Below are 11,607 nucleotides of genomic sequence, written 5' to 3'. Positions count from 1 at the left end.
TCCCCAAATCTTAATAGTAGTTGTATTTAAACACTCTCTCTCTCTCTCTCTCTCTCTCTCTCTCTCTCTCTCTCTCTCTCTCTCTCTCTCTCTCTCTCTCTCTCTCTCTCTCCATGTGTAATTACCAGCACTATTTCATGGCTAGAGCCTCTACTTTGTTTTCCTATATTAGATTGTGGATATAAAAAGAGACCTCTTCTGTGCTTGCCTGCTGGTCCCAAGGCTCTTTCCTTGATTAGATAATCATCCCTGTGAATGCTTTCTGCCTAATCACAATGGCAAGAGAGATGCTGCCAGGCCTTTCAGGAAGGGAGAGACACCCAGTTGTGACCCACTAAATGGGTATCAGTCCTCACTCCACCCCTTCCAGTAGGAAAGGATCTTATAACCTGGAAAGCTGAGGACGCAGAGAGGTGGCCATCCATTCCAGTGCTGTCAGGATTCATCACGCAAGGTACACACTTCTCCACCCCCTGTTCTTTCTACATCAGAGACCTTTTATTAAATGGGAAAGGCCTTTGGCCCTGGCCCTGAGGTGTGTAAGGAAATTCAGTGCTGGCTGCGTAGTTGTGTTCAAAAGCAAATAGGAATTACTTGTCATAACTTCTTAGACCATAGGACCCTCTCCCACTAAGCCACAGGTGGCCCTCCCCTGAAAATCAGTACAAAACCTCGCTGCTAGCTGAGCTTCCCTGGGTGGCAAACATGATTTCTATGTAGATACATCTCTGCAGTCTGAGAGGATCTGAAAAGTAGTCTTGATTGTATAATTCCAGGCTTCCAATCTGTCTGGGATCAGCTCATTTCAGGATGGATGGATAAAGGGTTGCATGCATTCTGCCCCTGTCCCATCACCTTGTAAGTTGCAATGGCCTTAGCTCTCCTGCACAATCCAGAGAGACTGCATTAATGAAACAATAGCCAGAGCTGGTCACTGTTCATCTCCTGATATTGTAGAAGAACTTGAAGCTCAAGGTCACAGTGACTTTTTCGAGGTCCCTTTGCTTAGAGTCAGAACTAGAATCCAGGTAATCTTGCTTAAGATTTTGTACATTTGACCCCCCTCAGTGATACTTTTTCATTTGCCTTGATACAATCAACATACTTTTTAAAATTCTATTCTCCTTCTCATCCATAAAGATATGCTACACACCCAGCAAGGACAGTGTGTATTTCCCTGAACACATTCTACCTGTTTCATATTCTTCCTCTTCTTCCTCCCCCTCCCCCTCCCCCTCCTCTTCCTCCTCCTCCTCCTCCTCCTCCTCCTCCTCCTCCTCCTCCTCCTCCTCCTCCTCCTCCTCCTTCTTTTTGTTGCTCATGGGGCTTGAACTCTGAGCCTGGGGACTCTCCCTCAGCCCTTTAGATCAAGGCAAGTGCTCTACCACTTCAGCCACAGTGTCACTTCACTTCTGGTTTTCTGAGTGGTTTATTAGAGATAAGAGTTTTATGGTGTTTCCTTCCCCAGGTTGGCTTTGAACACAATTCTCAGATCTCAGCTTCCTGAGTGGCTAGCTACCAATGCCCAGTATATACTTCTTTTCTTTTAGCTTATTCTTCTTCCTAGAGAAACTTTCTTCCCTTCTGACAAAATTCTCCTCTAATTAAAATTCTGCTTCAAGTCCCTATCCAATGGCCAAGAATCCTTTCAGGATTTGTTCACCAACTTCCATTTGTAAGGGATAGTTCCTCATTCTGCAACTTCTTTGTGTCCTACTGGTAACATTTTTGTGACTCGTATTTGTATCTTTGTGTGTGTGTGTGTGTGTGTGTGTGTGTGTGTGTGTGTGTATACTAGTACTTTTGCTTGAACTCAGGGACTGCATACTGTCCCTTAACTTTTCCCCTCAAGGATGGCACTCTACCACTTAACCTATTTCTGGCTTTTTGCAGGTTAATTCAAGATAAGAATCTCACAGACTTTTCTGCCCAGGCTGTACCACAATACTCAGATCTCAGCCTTTTGAATATGGAGGAGTGAGTCACCGCAAGAGTGAGCCAACAGCACCAAGCTTCTTGTATTTTTTAAATTGTGATATTATTGTTATGTTTGTTCTTGCCATAAGATTCTGTTATCTGGTTATTAACTTTTGGAGACTAGTGATTATTTTATTTTTTTTAGGGGGGGAGTCCGGTCATGGGGCCTGAACTCTGGGCCTGAGCACTGTCCTTCAGCTCTTCAGCTCAAGGCTAGTGCTCTACCACTTGAGCCACAGCGCCACTTCCGGCTTTTTTCTTTTTGCTTATGTGGTGCTGGAGAATCAAACCCAGGGCCTCAGGCATGCAAGGCAAGAGCTCTACCACTGAGCCACCTTCCCAGCCCTAGAGATTATTTTAAATTGAACTTTTTTTATTTCCCTGATCATTTAGAACAGATTGCAATGCTTCACTCATAATAGAGAATTAAAAATACAAATTGGATGGGATGAATGCCATCTCAAAGCACATATCTCTTAGTTTGCATTTATCAAACGATAATTAAATTGACTAGGAATGACCCTTTGATTCCTCTTCATATAATTAAACCCAAAGCTTCTTAAGCCTCCTTACAACTGATGTCTTTGCAAGAAGATCTGTATTTGCACATACTGAGCATGCTTGAGAGCTAACTGCCCCTGGGTTTTGAACATCTTTCTTGAATATTCAGATGAGAGAGCAGGAACTAGCAAGCAGAGGTGCCTGGGAAAGTATTATGTTTGGACTGTCACTACCAACCTTCTTTGCCCTTTTGTGATTCCGGATTGGATTGGGTGTGTGAGGAGGGAAAGGGCAGCCCTCTGGGGAGATTAATAATACGGTCTGAAGGATGAAGATCAAAGAGGAGACTTGGCTGTACACCCCGGAGTCACTGTAGCAACCAGCAGAGACTCTCTGATTTCCCTGTTCCTGGTACCCCTGTAACCCCACTCTGCTTTTTATACCTTTTCCTGAGGTCAACATGTATACCAATTCTGCCGTCTGTACTCCTTTCTTATTTCTCCAAATCTCCTCTTCCCCAAATTTACAAATCTGCTATTTGCAAATAACCCACTGTCTAGCATCAGATGGTATCAACAAGGACAAGTCTATAAAATAAGCTGATGCTACTGACTTTTAGTTTGGGATGAAAAGTCAGAGGAACTATGTTTAAGATGTTTTTGAAATAGCTACCTAAATGGCGGATCCTAATACTATAGAAGAATCTAACTTCATTCATTATATTATAGCCAAGTCATGAAGCTCATAAACGTGTGCATTTTAAATCTTCTATATCCTGTTATCTGTGGTTGTTGGCTCCAAAATGATCTGCTGGCCAATGGGAGCTGGGGTAGGGTGTCATCAAAGCGTGACAGGCATGTGTTAATGACTGCTGATGCTGAAGATGTGTCCCATGACCTTCATTTAGTATATTTTGACATTTTCCTTTTTTTTCTTTAAGAAATGCTGTTTTGGAATGAAAGGGTAACATTACTCATACCTGAGTAGCATCATACTCATAACCTGACTTGTGGAATCGTAACCCTTTTTACAACTATCTTAATTAATTAATTAATAATAATAATAATAATAATAATAATAATAATTTTTTAAAGAAACATTGTTTTGTGCTGAAGTTCTGCCTGCAAACATTTCTAGTGTGGTTACTTTTTGCGGTTCATAATATAGAAATTAGTCAATGGAGTCCTCTGTTCCCTCTACCTTCCTCATTACTTTTTCTTGACCTCGCTTGATTTAACAGGTGCCTACCTGCCTGCCGGAGTTCAAGTACCATCTGTAGACTAACCCAAGAATCTTGGCCGTTACTCAACTGAATGCTCAGACTCCTTCCGTAACCATTTAAAAATATGCCATGGTAGTTGGAGTTCCAAGATCGAGGGTTTTATTTTCACTGGGGATTTCAAATACCATGACTGGGCTGCAAATAGCAACAAGGAGGTGGCTCATTCATGAAAGTCATTGGGTCTGTTCTTTCTTCTTATCTTTTATCTCTCTGGCTTTCTCTGTTTCTGAAAATCATCTGTTGGTGAACAGAACAATTCATTTCTTTCTCTCTCCCCACCCTCATCAGAAAGTAATTTATTGGTGAAAAACAATTACCAACTCAGAACTTCATGATGCTAAGTATTTCCCAAGACACCCATAAGCTAAGCTGTTTGGATTGCTATGAGTAACACGGTAAATTGGTGCCCTTGGCACATCTTTCTGACTTAAAGTTTATTATTGGTCTAGGAAGAAAACAAATTTAAGATCCTAGATGAAAAGATGATATGAAAGTTGTGCTTCACAAGTGTTTAGGCACCAGTGAGTCACACAGGGAATTTCTTAGATCAAATGAGTGGATGGACTGCCATTTGATGGGCAGTGCTTGTCCTGTACAAATTAAATCCTGAGCATAAATCTGCTCAGAGCCAACCCCCTCTTCCCTCCCCCGCTCTGCTATAAAGTCACTGGCAGGTGTCCCTTGAAATCTTTTCTTGGGAACCACTCCTTTCTCTAGACAACTCCTTGAGACCAAGGAGATTTTGAGCAACTAAGAAAGGCAAAGAAACTTTTAGAAAAAGAAAGAAAAAAAAAAAGGACTGTTCAAGTGATGAGAGATCTAGGGGGAAGAATAAAGATGGATCAGAGAGCCCAGATTTAGAACGCAATCATTCCTCTCATTTTGCTCACAAAGGCATTTCTTTCATCCACCTGCTCAGTTATTTACCACGCTATGTGTTTCCTCTTAATTGTCACTTGGGCAGAGCCTTTATGTTGTAAGGGGACACCCTCGCATTTTTTAATGACCTTAGGGAAAGTGATCGACACTGGATCCCAGAGTCAGATGTTCCCAATGACGCAACTTGTCCTCCCAGTAGCAGGAAAGCTTCCTGCCCTGATTAAGTTAGAACTGTGAAAGTGCTAAAATGTGTTGTCAGCCTTCCTCTGATGCAAGCACTTTTATTATAGAGCCTCGTCCCAGAGGAGTGTAGCAACACAAATCCTGACTCCAAATGCCTCTTCTCTCTTCCAACTAGCCACTCTATGCAGAAAGGCAATGTGTGGTAGATGTGCCCTGGGCACCTAAAATGTCCAAGAGCACAGTCGGGCTTTCGCCTAAACTGACAGTTTTTCTGCTTCTACTTCTTCCCTTTTCCTTGGGTGCATATGACAGTATGGTTACAACTGACTGATGGATGGACAGCAGGTTGCCAGAGTTGGAACCCCAATCAAATATTCTACTCAAGAAAACAAACAAACAAACAAAAAGCCACAATCCATTTTATATTGCACCTGAAATGGAACATCATCTGTTTGTTTTTCTCCATAGGAATCTGGGATGGAGCAAAAGTGTAATTCCATTCACTTTCCATTGCAAATTGTCAAATCTATCACTGGATGTTTCATTCTATCTTATACAACCACAGTGGTGGGCTTTCTAAATTCCTTTTTCCTGTAAAATCTCCCCCTTGAGAATACTGTTCTTCAGGGTTCCTCGACAAACAGCATCTGTAGGAAGTGGCGGCCTACTGAATGGTTACATAAGGCTGGTCTCCGTAATTACTGAAACATTAATTCAGCAATGTTGTACCGTAACGAATACAATAATACCAAAATACCCATAAAACATTGCAAATCAATTGGACTGGAAGGGGAAATCAGTGGAGGTGGGTTTGTTGCATTCCCATTACTTTTATATTCAAGACTCACAGGAACTTCATGCAAGTTCCCATAGGTGTTATGTTGCTATTCTATCATCATGCCAGAGGTGTTGAAATCCAAATATGTGTGGTTAATGCTCAGATAGGAAAATTTGCTCTATAGGTTTTTACTGTTTTGTTTTGCTGTTTTTAAAGAAGGTCTGTCTTAGGTCTACCTTGGGCAGGCTGCTCTTAATTCAGTTACAGTGCATATCTTTCCACTATTTGGGTTTCCATTACCAACGTGTTCAGCAAATGTTGGGCAGGTGAGACATGAGTGAGTGACTGGAAAAGAACTCAGTGTCAGAAGGGACCTGAAACAATGATTCTCCAAACATAAATATGGAGAGAGACAGAGAGAGAAGGGAAATCAGTAGCTATCTATCTATCTATCTATCTATCTATCTATCTATCTATCTATCTATCTATCTATCTATCTATCTATCTATCTATCTATCTATCTATAGTTTTGTTAGTCCTTGAGTTTGAACTCAAGGCCACATGCTTTTTAGGCAGGGTCTCTATCACTTGAACAACAACCACAGCCCTATAATCCATATCCTTAAAGTTCATTGAGGCTCATTACAATCATTTAAATACTATGGCATTCTCTAAAATAGAAACGACTATTCTCTTCCTCTTAAAGAAAACATCCCAAGGATACAACATTGTACCAAGTTCTATATTTTTATGTATTAAGACAAAACATGTTTCCAATTTATCTTCTAAGAGCAACAGTATATGATAAATATTAGTTTACAACTTAACTTTTCACACATTGTATTGTAGTAAGCCTTTCAAATTAATATTAGTACATATCAACTTGTTTAAATTACTTTATTTCCTATATAATACCCACAATATGAATGCAGCATGCTTCTTTTTAAAATTGCTTGTGTGTATTTAAGTATGAGCAATGCAGAAACAACTCTTCTTACAGTTTTATTGCATCTATTTTTTCAGGTAAATTTTCAGAAGTATGATAAAAAAAAAAGTGGAGACATACTAAATGTTATTAACAAATGGCCACATAATCTGATCCCCAGCCTTTCCTAACACTATATAAATTCACCTTCTAATTTATTATGTTTATTGAGAGATAAAATGATATTCTATTCCAGGTACCAATTTAAATTCCCTGGACAGTTTGTTTCTGGTTTTTTTGTTTGTTTGTTTTAGCACAGATCCTGAAGACTACTTTTTTCTGTAGCAGAATCTCTATAGTCAGCATCTAGAAATTCTGCAGTTTATTGAGTTTTGGGGTGAGTCTAATGCAGCCTGGGTTTGCACAGTTATTTGAAAAACCACTGGTCATAACAATCTTTCCAGTTCTATTGAGACATGATTCTCTTACTGAAAAATGCAAAAACCTAAATTCTAAGCCACACAACAACAATAAAAATAAAAACCCTCAAAAGCAACAAGAGTTGGTTAGTAAGCAATGTACATTGTATATCATACTATACATTTTCTACAAGATTTCAAACTTACCCTAACTCTAGATATTGAGGCATATCTCAATTTACCACCATAACTTTTTTTTTTTTTTTTTTTGGCCAGTCCTGGGGCTTGAAGTCAGGGCTTGTGTGATGTCCCTCTCCATCTTTGTGCTCAAAAGTAGGACTCTACCACTTGAACCACAGTACCACTTCCAGCTTTTTCTGAGTAGTTTGTTAGAGGTAAGAGTCTCACCGACTTGCCTGCCTGGGCTGGTTTTGAATTGCGATCCTCAGATCTCAGCCTCCTGAGTAGCTATGATTACAAATGTGAACCATTGGCGCCTGGCTCATAACTAAAAAAAATTCTGTTCTATCAGAAAGAGTACTGCTGTAGCTACAAGCAAGGCCTGTCCTACTTTCTTTACTTACAAAGCTACAGAATTCCAAGGAACCAGTGCTTTCTAGGTTAAGGAGGTACCTGCAAAAAAGAATGGAATAAAGGATTCCCAGCTGAAAGAACTTGGACTTCTCCAATCCTGTTTTCCTACTGTAAAAATGAGGGTAAAAGTTCATATAGCTTCAGGAAGGAATAAACAAGTCAATGCAAGTGAAAATGTTATATCTGTTCTGAAAAGATGTTAATCTGCTCTTGCTCAAGGTTATTTCTGATATAGATAGGTTTAGATGGGTGTGCTATACATGATTCTGGTTGAGCAAACATTGATATGCTCATGGATTTGGAGAGTATGGGTTCCAGCCAGAGACACTCTAATGCAAACATCCAGGCCAGCCCATTTCATTTCTCTATGTGCAATTTTACCTATGACATATGCAATTATTTTTCTACTAATGTCTCACTTAAACTTTTTTTTCTTGTAGCTCTCATAGATTTTTATCACAAAGACTCACTCTAAATATGGGTCAGATCTACTACAGAAGAAACTTTGAGATAGACAATAAAAGTCCCTAGTATCCTAATTTATGGAATACCAGTGTTGACCTAAGCACACTTTATTTATTAATATTAACAACATCCCTATGGAGGGGTTCCATTATGATTCCCATTCTGTTGATGAGGAAACTGAGGTATAGAGAGGCATGAACATAGAAATTAAGCTAGATTTTTTTTTTTTGGTCAGTCATGGGGCTTGAACTCTGGGCCTGGACACTGTCCCTCAGCTCTTCAGCTCAAGGCTAGTGCTCTACCACTTGAGCCTCAGAGCCACTTCCAGTCTTCTGAGTGGTTTATTGGAGATAAGAGTCTCATGGACTTTCCTATTCGGGTGGCTTTGAACGCAATCCTCAGATCTCAGCCTCCTGAGTAGCTAGGATTACAGGTGTGAAACACCGGCGCCTGGCTACTAAGCTAGATTTAAAGTCCAGGTACTTCAGCCACAAGACTGAGCTATCTTTGGAAAGATAATATTTGAGATAATGAGGAGACAGATTATGGTTATGATCACCTTTTTATTGATGACCCCTATTCCTTCACTTACTAATTGAAGTGTTTGTGCTCAATTAGAATCTGCATATTTGACTCTGATGGTAAGTGTGCGTTGATAGATAGTGGAGGCATTTCATCTCTTTACTTAGAATTATCTTAACAGATTTGTCTTTCAATGACACTGTGAGGTGACTGGTTGGAGGGCTAACTCTTTCTGTGGGCATCCATCATTCACTCACGGTATCCCTTCATGGTATTCTCCAGGTGCTGACACACGTAGAAGATAACTTCCACTATTTGTAAGAGTCTAATCAAGTCATCACCTACAGAAACCTTCTTTGATTTGCCCCAGTAACTTAAATATCCCTGCCATGCAACTCCTTTCCCACCCTGCCTCCACTGGCAGGCTGAGTCAGGCTCATCTTTGAAATCTTCAGTTTCTTTTACAGGAAACACAAAGAGGCAAAGAATGAAAACACCACCTTTGGCAGAGGAAGATATGTCTGGGATTTTGAGTCAGTCCATGCTCATTGGTAGGAGAGAATGTCTCCCTTAAGATATTGTCAATTGCTGCTGATGTGTAGAGATGGTCCTAGGAGAGCCTGGCTGAAGATAGCAATTGATTCAGTAGTTAGCTCCATCCAGGTTTCAGCCTGGGGACTCTCAGAACTGCTACTGACTTCACTTCAGCTTACATTCCTGACCCTGTGTCACTCAGCGACTACTTGGGACATTTATTACCAGAATCAGGCACTAGAAGTTTACTGTATGCCAGGCAAAGTGACACTTGGGACATTTATTACCAGAATCAGGCACTTGAAGTTTACTGTATGCCAGGCAAAGTGATACACGAAGTGCACAGTGAAATGGAGTTTACATTTCTAACTTAGAGCCTACTCTTTTCTACTGCTATGATGTCAATGAGTTGGAAATCAGTGACTCAATTTCCTTATCTGTAAAATGAAGACAAAAAATAGGCTCTTCTTCTTTGCTGGATTGTTGTAAAGACCAGATGATACATTCCATGTGAAGCTCAGAGCTTAGTCAAAGCTTGGCAGATATAGCTGCTAGCACCATGATTTAAACTCCGAGCCTCTAGTCTGGTTTCCAGAGAACTTCTCTGAGACTTTAATTTCCTGCTGCTTTGCTCCTTCAAGCCCAGCTTTTTTTTTTGCCAGTTATGGGCCTGAACTCTGGGCCTGGATGCTGTCAGCTCTTCAGGTCAAGGCTAGCACTCTACCACTTAAGTCACAGCGCCACTTCCGACTTTTTCTGCTTATGTGGTGCTGAAGAATGGAACCCAGGGCCTCCTGCATGCAAGACAAGCACTCTACCACTGAGCCACCTTCCCAGCTCCACAAGCCCAAACTTTAAAAATTTTTTTTATTTTATTGTAAAGATGCTGCACAGAAGGGTTACAGTCACTTGAATAAGGTAATGAGTACATTTCTTGTTGAACATTGGTACCCCCTCATTTGTTTTTTTCCTACTATCCTTTCCCTTCGCCACCTCTTCCACTCCTCCCCCTCCCCCTGAAGTTGTAAAGTTTATTTCCAACATAGTGCCTTGTGAATATCATTGTTGCAATGGGTCATCCATTTAAATATCATTTTTCTATTCCAGTCCCTCCTCCGATCTCCAGCCCACTCTTCCCCAAGTATAGGCCAAGTTCTGGTCACACACACACACACACACACACACACACACACACACACACACACACACACACACACACACACGCGCGCGCACACACACACACACACACACACACACACACTTCCCAGATCAGTACTTTAAAAGCAGATGTTACACCCATCAGAATTCATACAGTGGAAAGGACGGGCAATAATACAAATCAGTGAGGAAGCAGAACATCCAATCTTTTTCCCAGCGTTGACTGATGTAACCACTCTGATGACTGGCAGAAAAACCGATACATGCCTACCAACGAGTCCAGGAATTCCATGCCTAGATCTAGTCAGCCAGACCATGTACAGATGTGTATCAAAATCATGCAAAGGAAACTGTACAATTGTACAACACAATGAGCTGTTTCTGTACAACAAATAACTTTTAAATGTAGCAACAACCATTTACTATCTCACAGTTTCAGTAGATAAGTAGTGAGGGTGTGACTTAGCTGATTTCAGTGCCAATTTGTCCATTAGGAGCGATAAGTACAGTGTCTAGGCCCCATCGTGTTTGACAATATTTGCATATGGAGGAAAAGGCTCACAGGAGAAAAAGTTCCCAACACACAGCTGCCCTGGTGGGTGGTGCTGCCGGTGGGCACTCCCTCATGAGACCTCAGTCAAGCTGTGGATGGGAACCCCGTTCTTAGAGACTCCACCGGGGGACGATCTGCTTCCATGCTCACTGGGATGGCTGCAGGCTGTTCCGTGCTCTGGTTATTAGCTGGAGACCTCAGTTCCTCCCGTATCTGGTTAACTGCTTACATGGCATGACTGATGAATTCCCCAAGAGCAATGTAAAGAGAGCAAGAGAGTGAGAGTTCAAGCAAGAGAGGGGAAAAAAAATCTAAATGGAAGTCTCAAGTCTTCCATAATCTAATCTCTAGAAATGACATGCCATCATCACTCCTTCCATGCTCTGATGGTCACACAGATGACCCTAGGACAGCTTGGGAGGTGATCACACAAGCTTTTCTTCTGTTTGTAAGCATCCTAATCTAATATCCAATTACAGCAGCCCTGAAGGACTGGAATGACTATATTATACGCTCTACTTTGTCATCCGAGTGCTAGGCCTTGCTGGCTGTCAGATCTTGGTTGAGTAAGTCAACTTTCTGAGCCCAACATTCTTCAATTGAAAAACAGAGTGGACATTTACACTCTGGTAGGGTATATTGTCTAATATCAAGGGGGTTGATCCTGATATATACAAGATCAAGTACTAGAGTCAGACAATAAGGAAAATAACCGAGTCTGACCAAATTACTCATGAATATTTCTTAGCTAGGCTTTAAGATTGGGATACAGGCTTTTAGCGGTTCAAAAGTTATGAACCACAAATTTATTTTCACTTCTCTGTAATTTCCTGACTT

General features: G+C 40.9%; 1 long non-coding RNA gene across 1 annotated transcript; it reads left to right on the top strand.

Annotated features, from left to right (window-relative positions):
* The first annotated feature begins 377 nt into the window (after nt 1-377).
* Nucleotides 378-2,092, top strand: LOC138807514 (uncharacterized). Its single transcript, XR_011366185.1, has 2 exons — nt 378-454; nt 1,894-2,092. It is a non-coding gene; the product is annotated as an uncharacterized lncRNA (long non-coding RNA).
* The last annotated feature ends 9,515 nt before the right edge of the window (nt 2,093-11,607 follow it).

Source organism: Dipodomys merriami, unplaced genomic scaffold (assembly GCF_024711535.1).
Source record: "Dipodomys merriami isolate MVZ:Mamm:240054 unplaced genomic scaffold, mDipMer1.0.p SCAF_42, whole genome shotgun sequence".
Classification (NCBI taxonomy): Eukaryota; Metazoa; Chordata; class Mammalia; order Rodentia; family Heteromyidae; genus Dipodomys; species Dipodomys merriami.
Note: the sequence above shows the minus strand (reverse complement) of the source record. Positions and strands in the feature narration are given on the sequence as shown.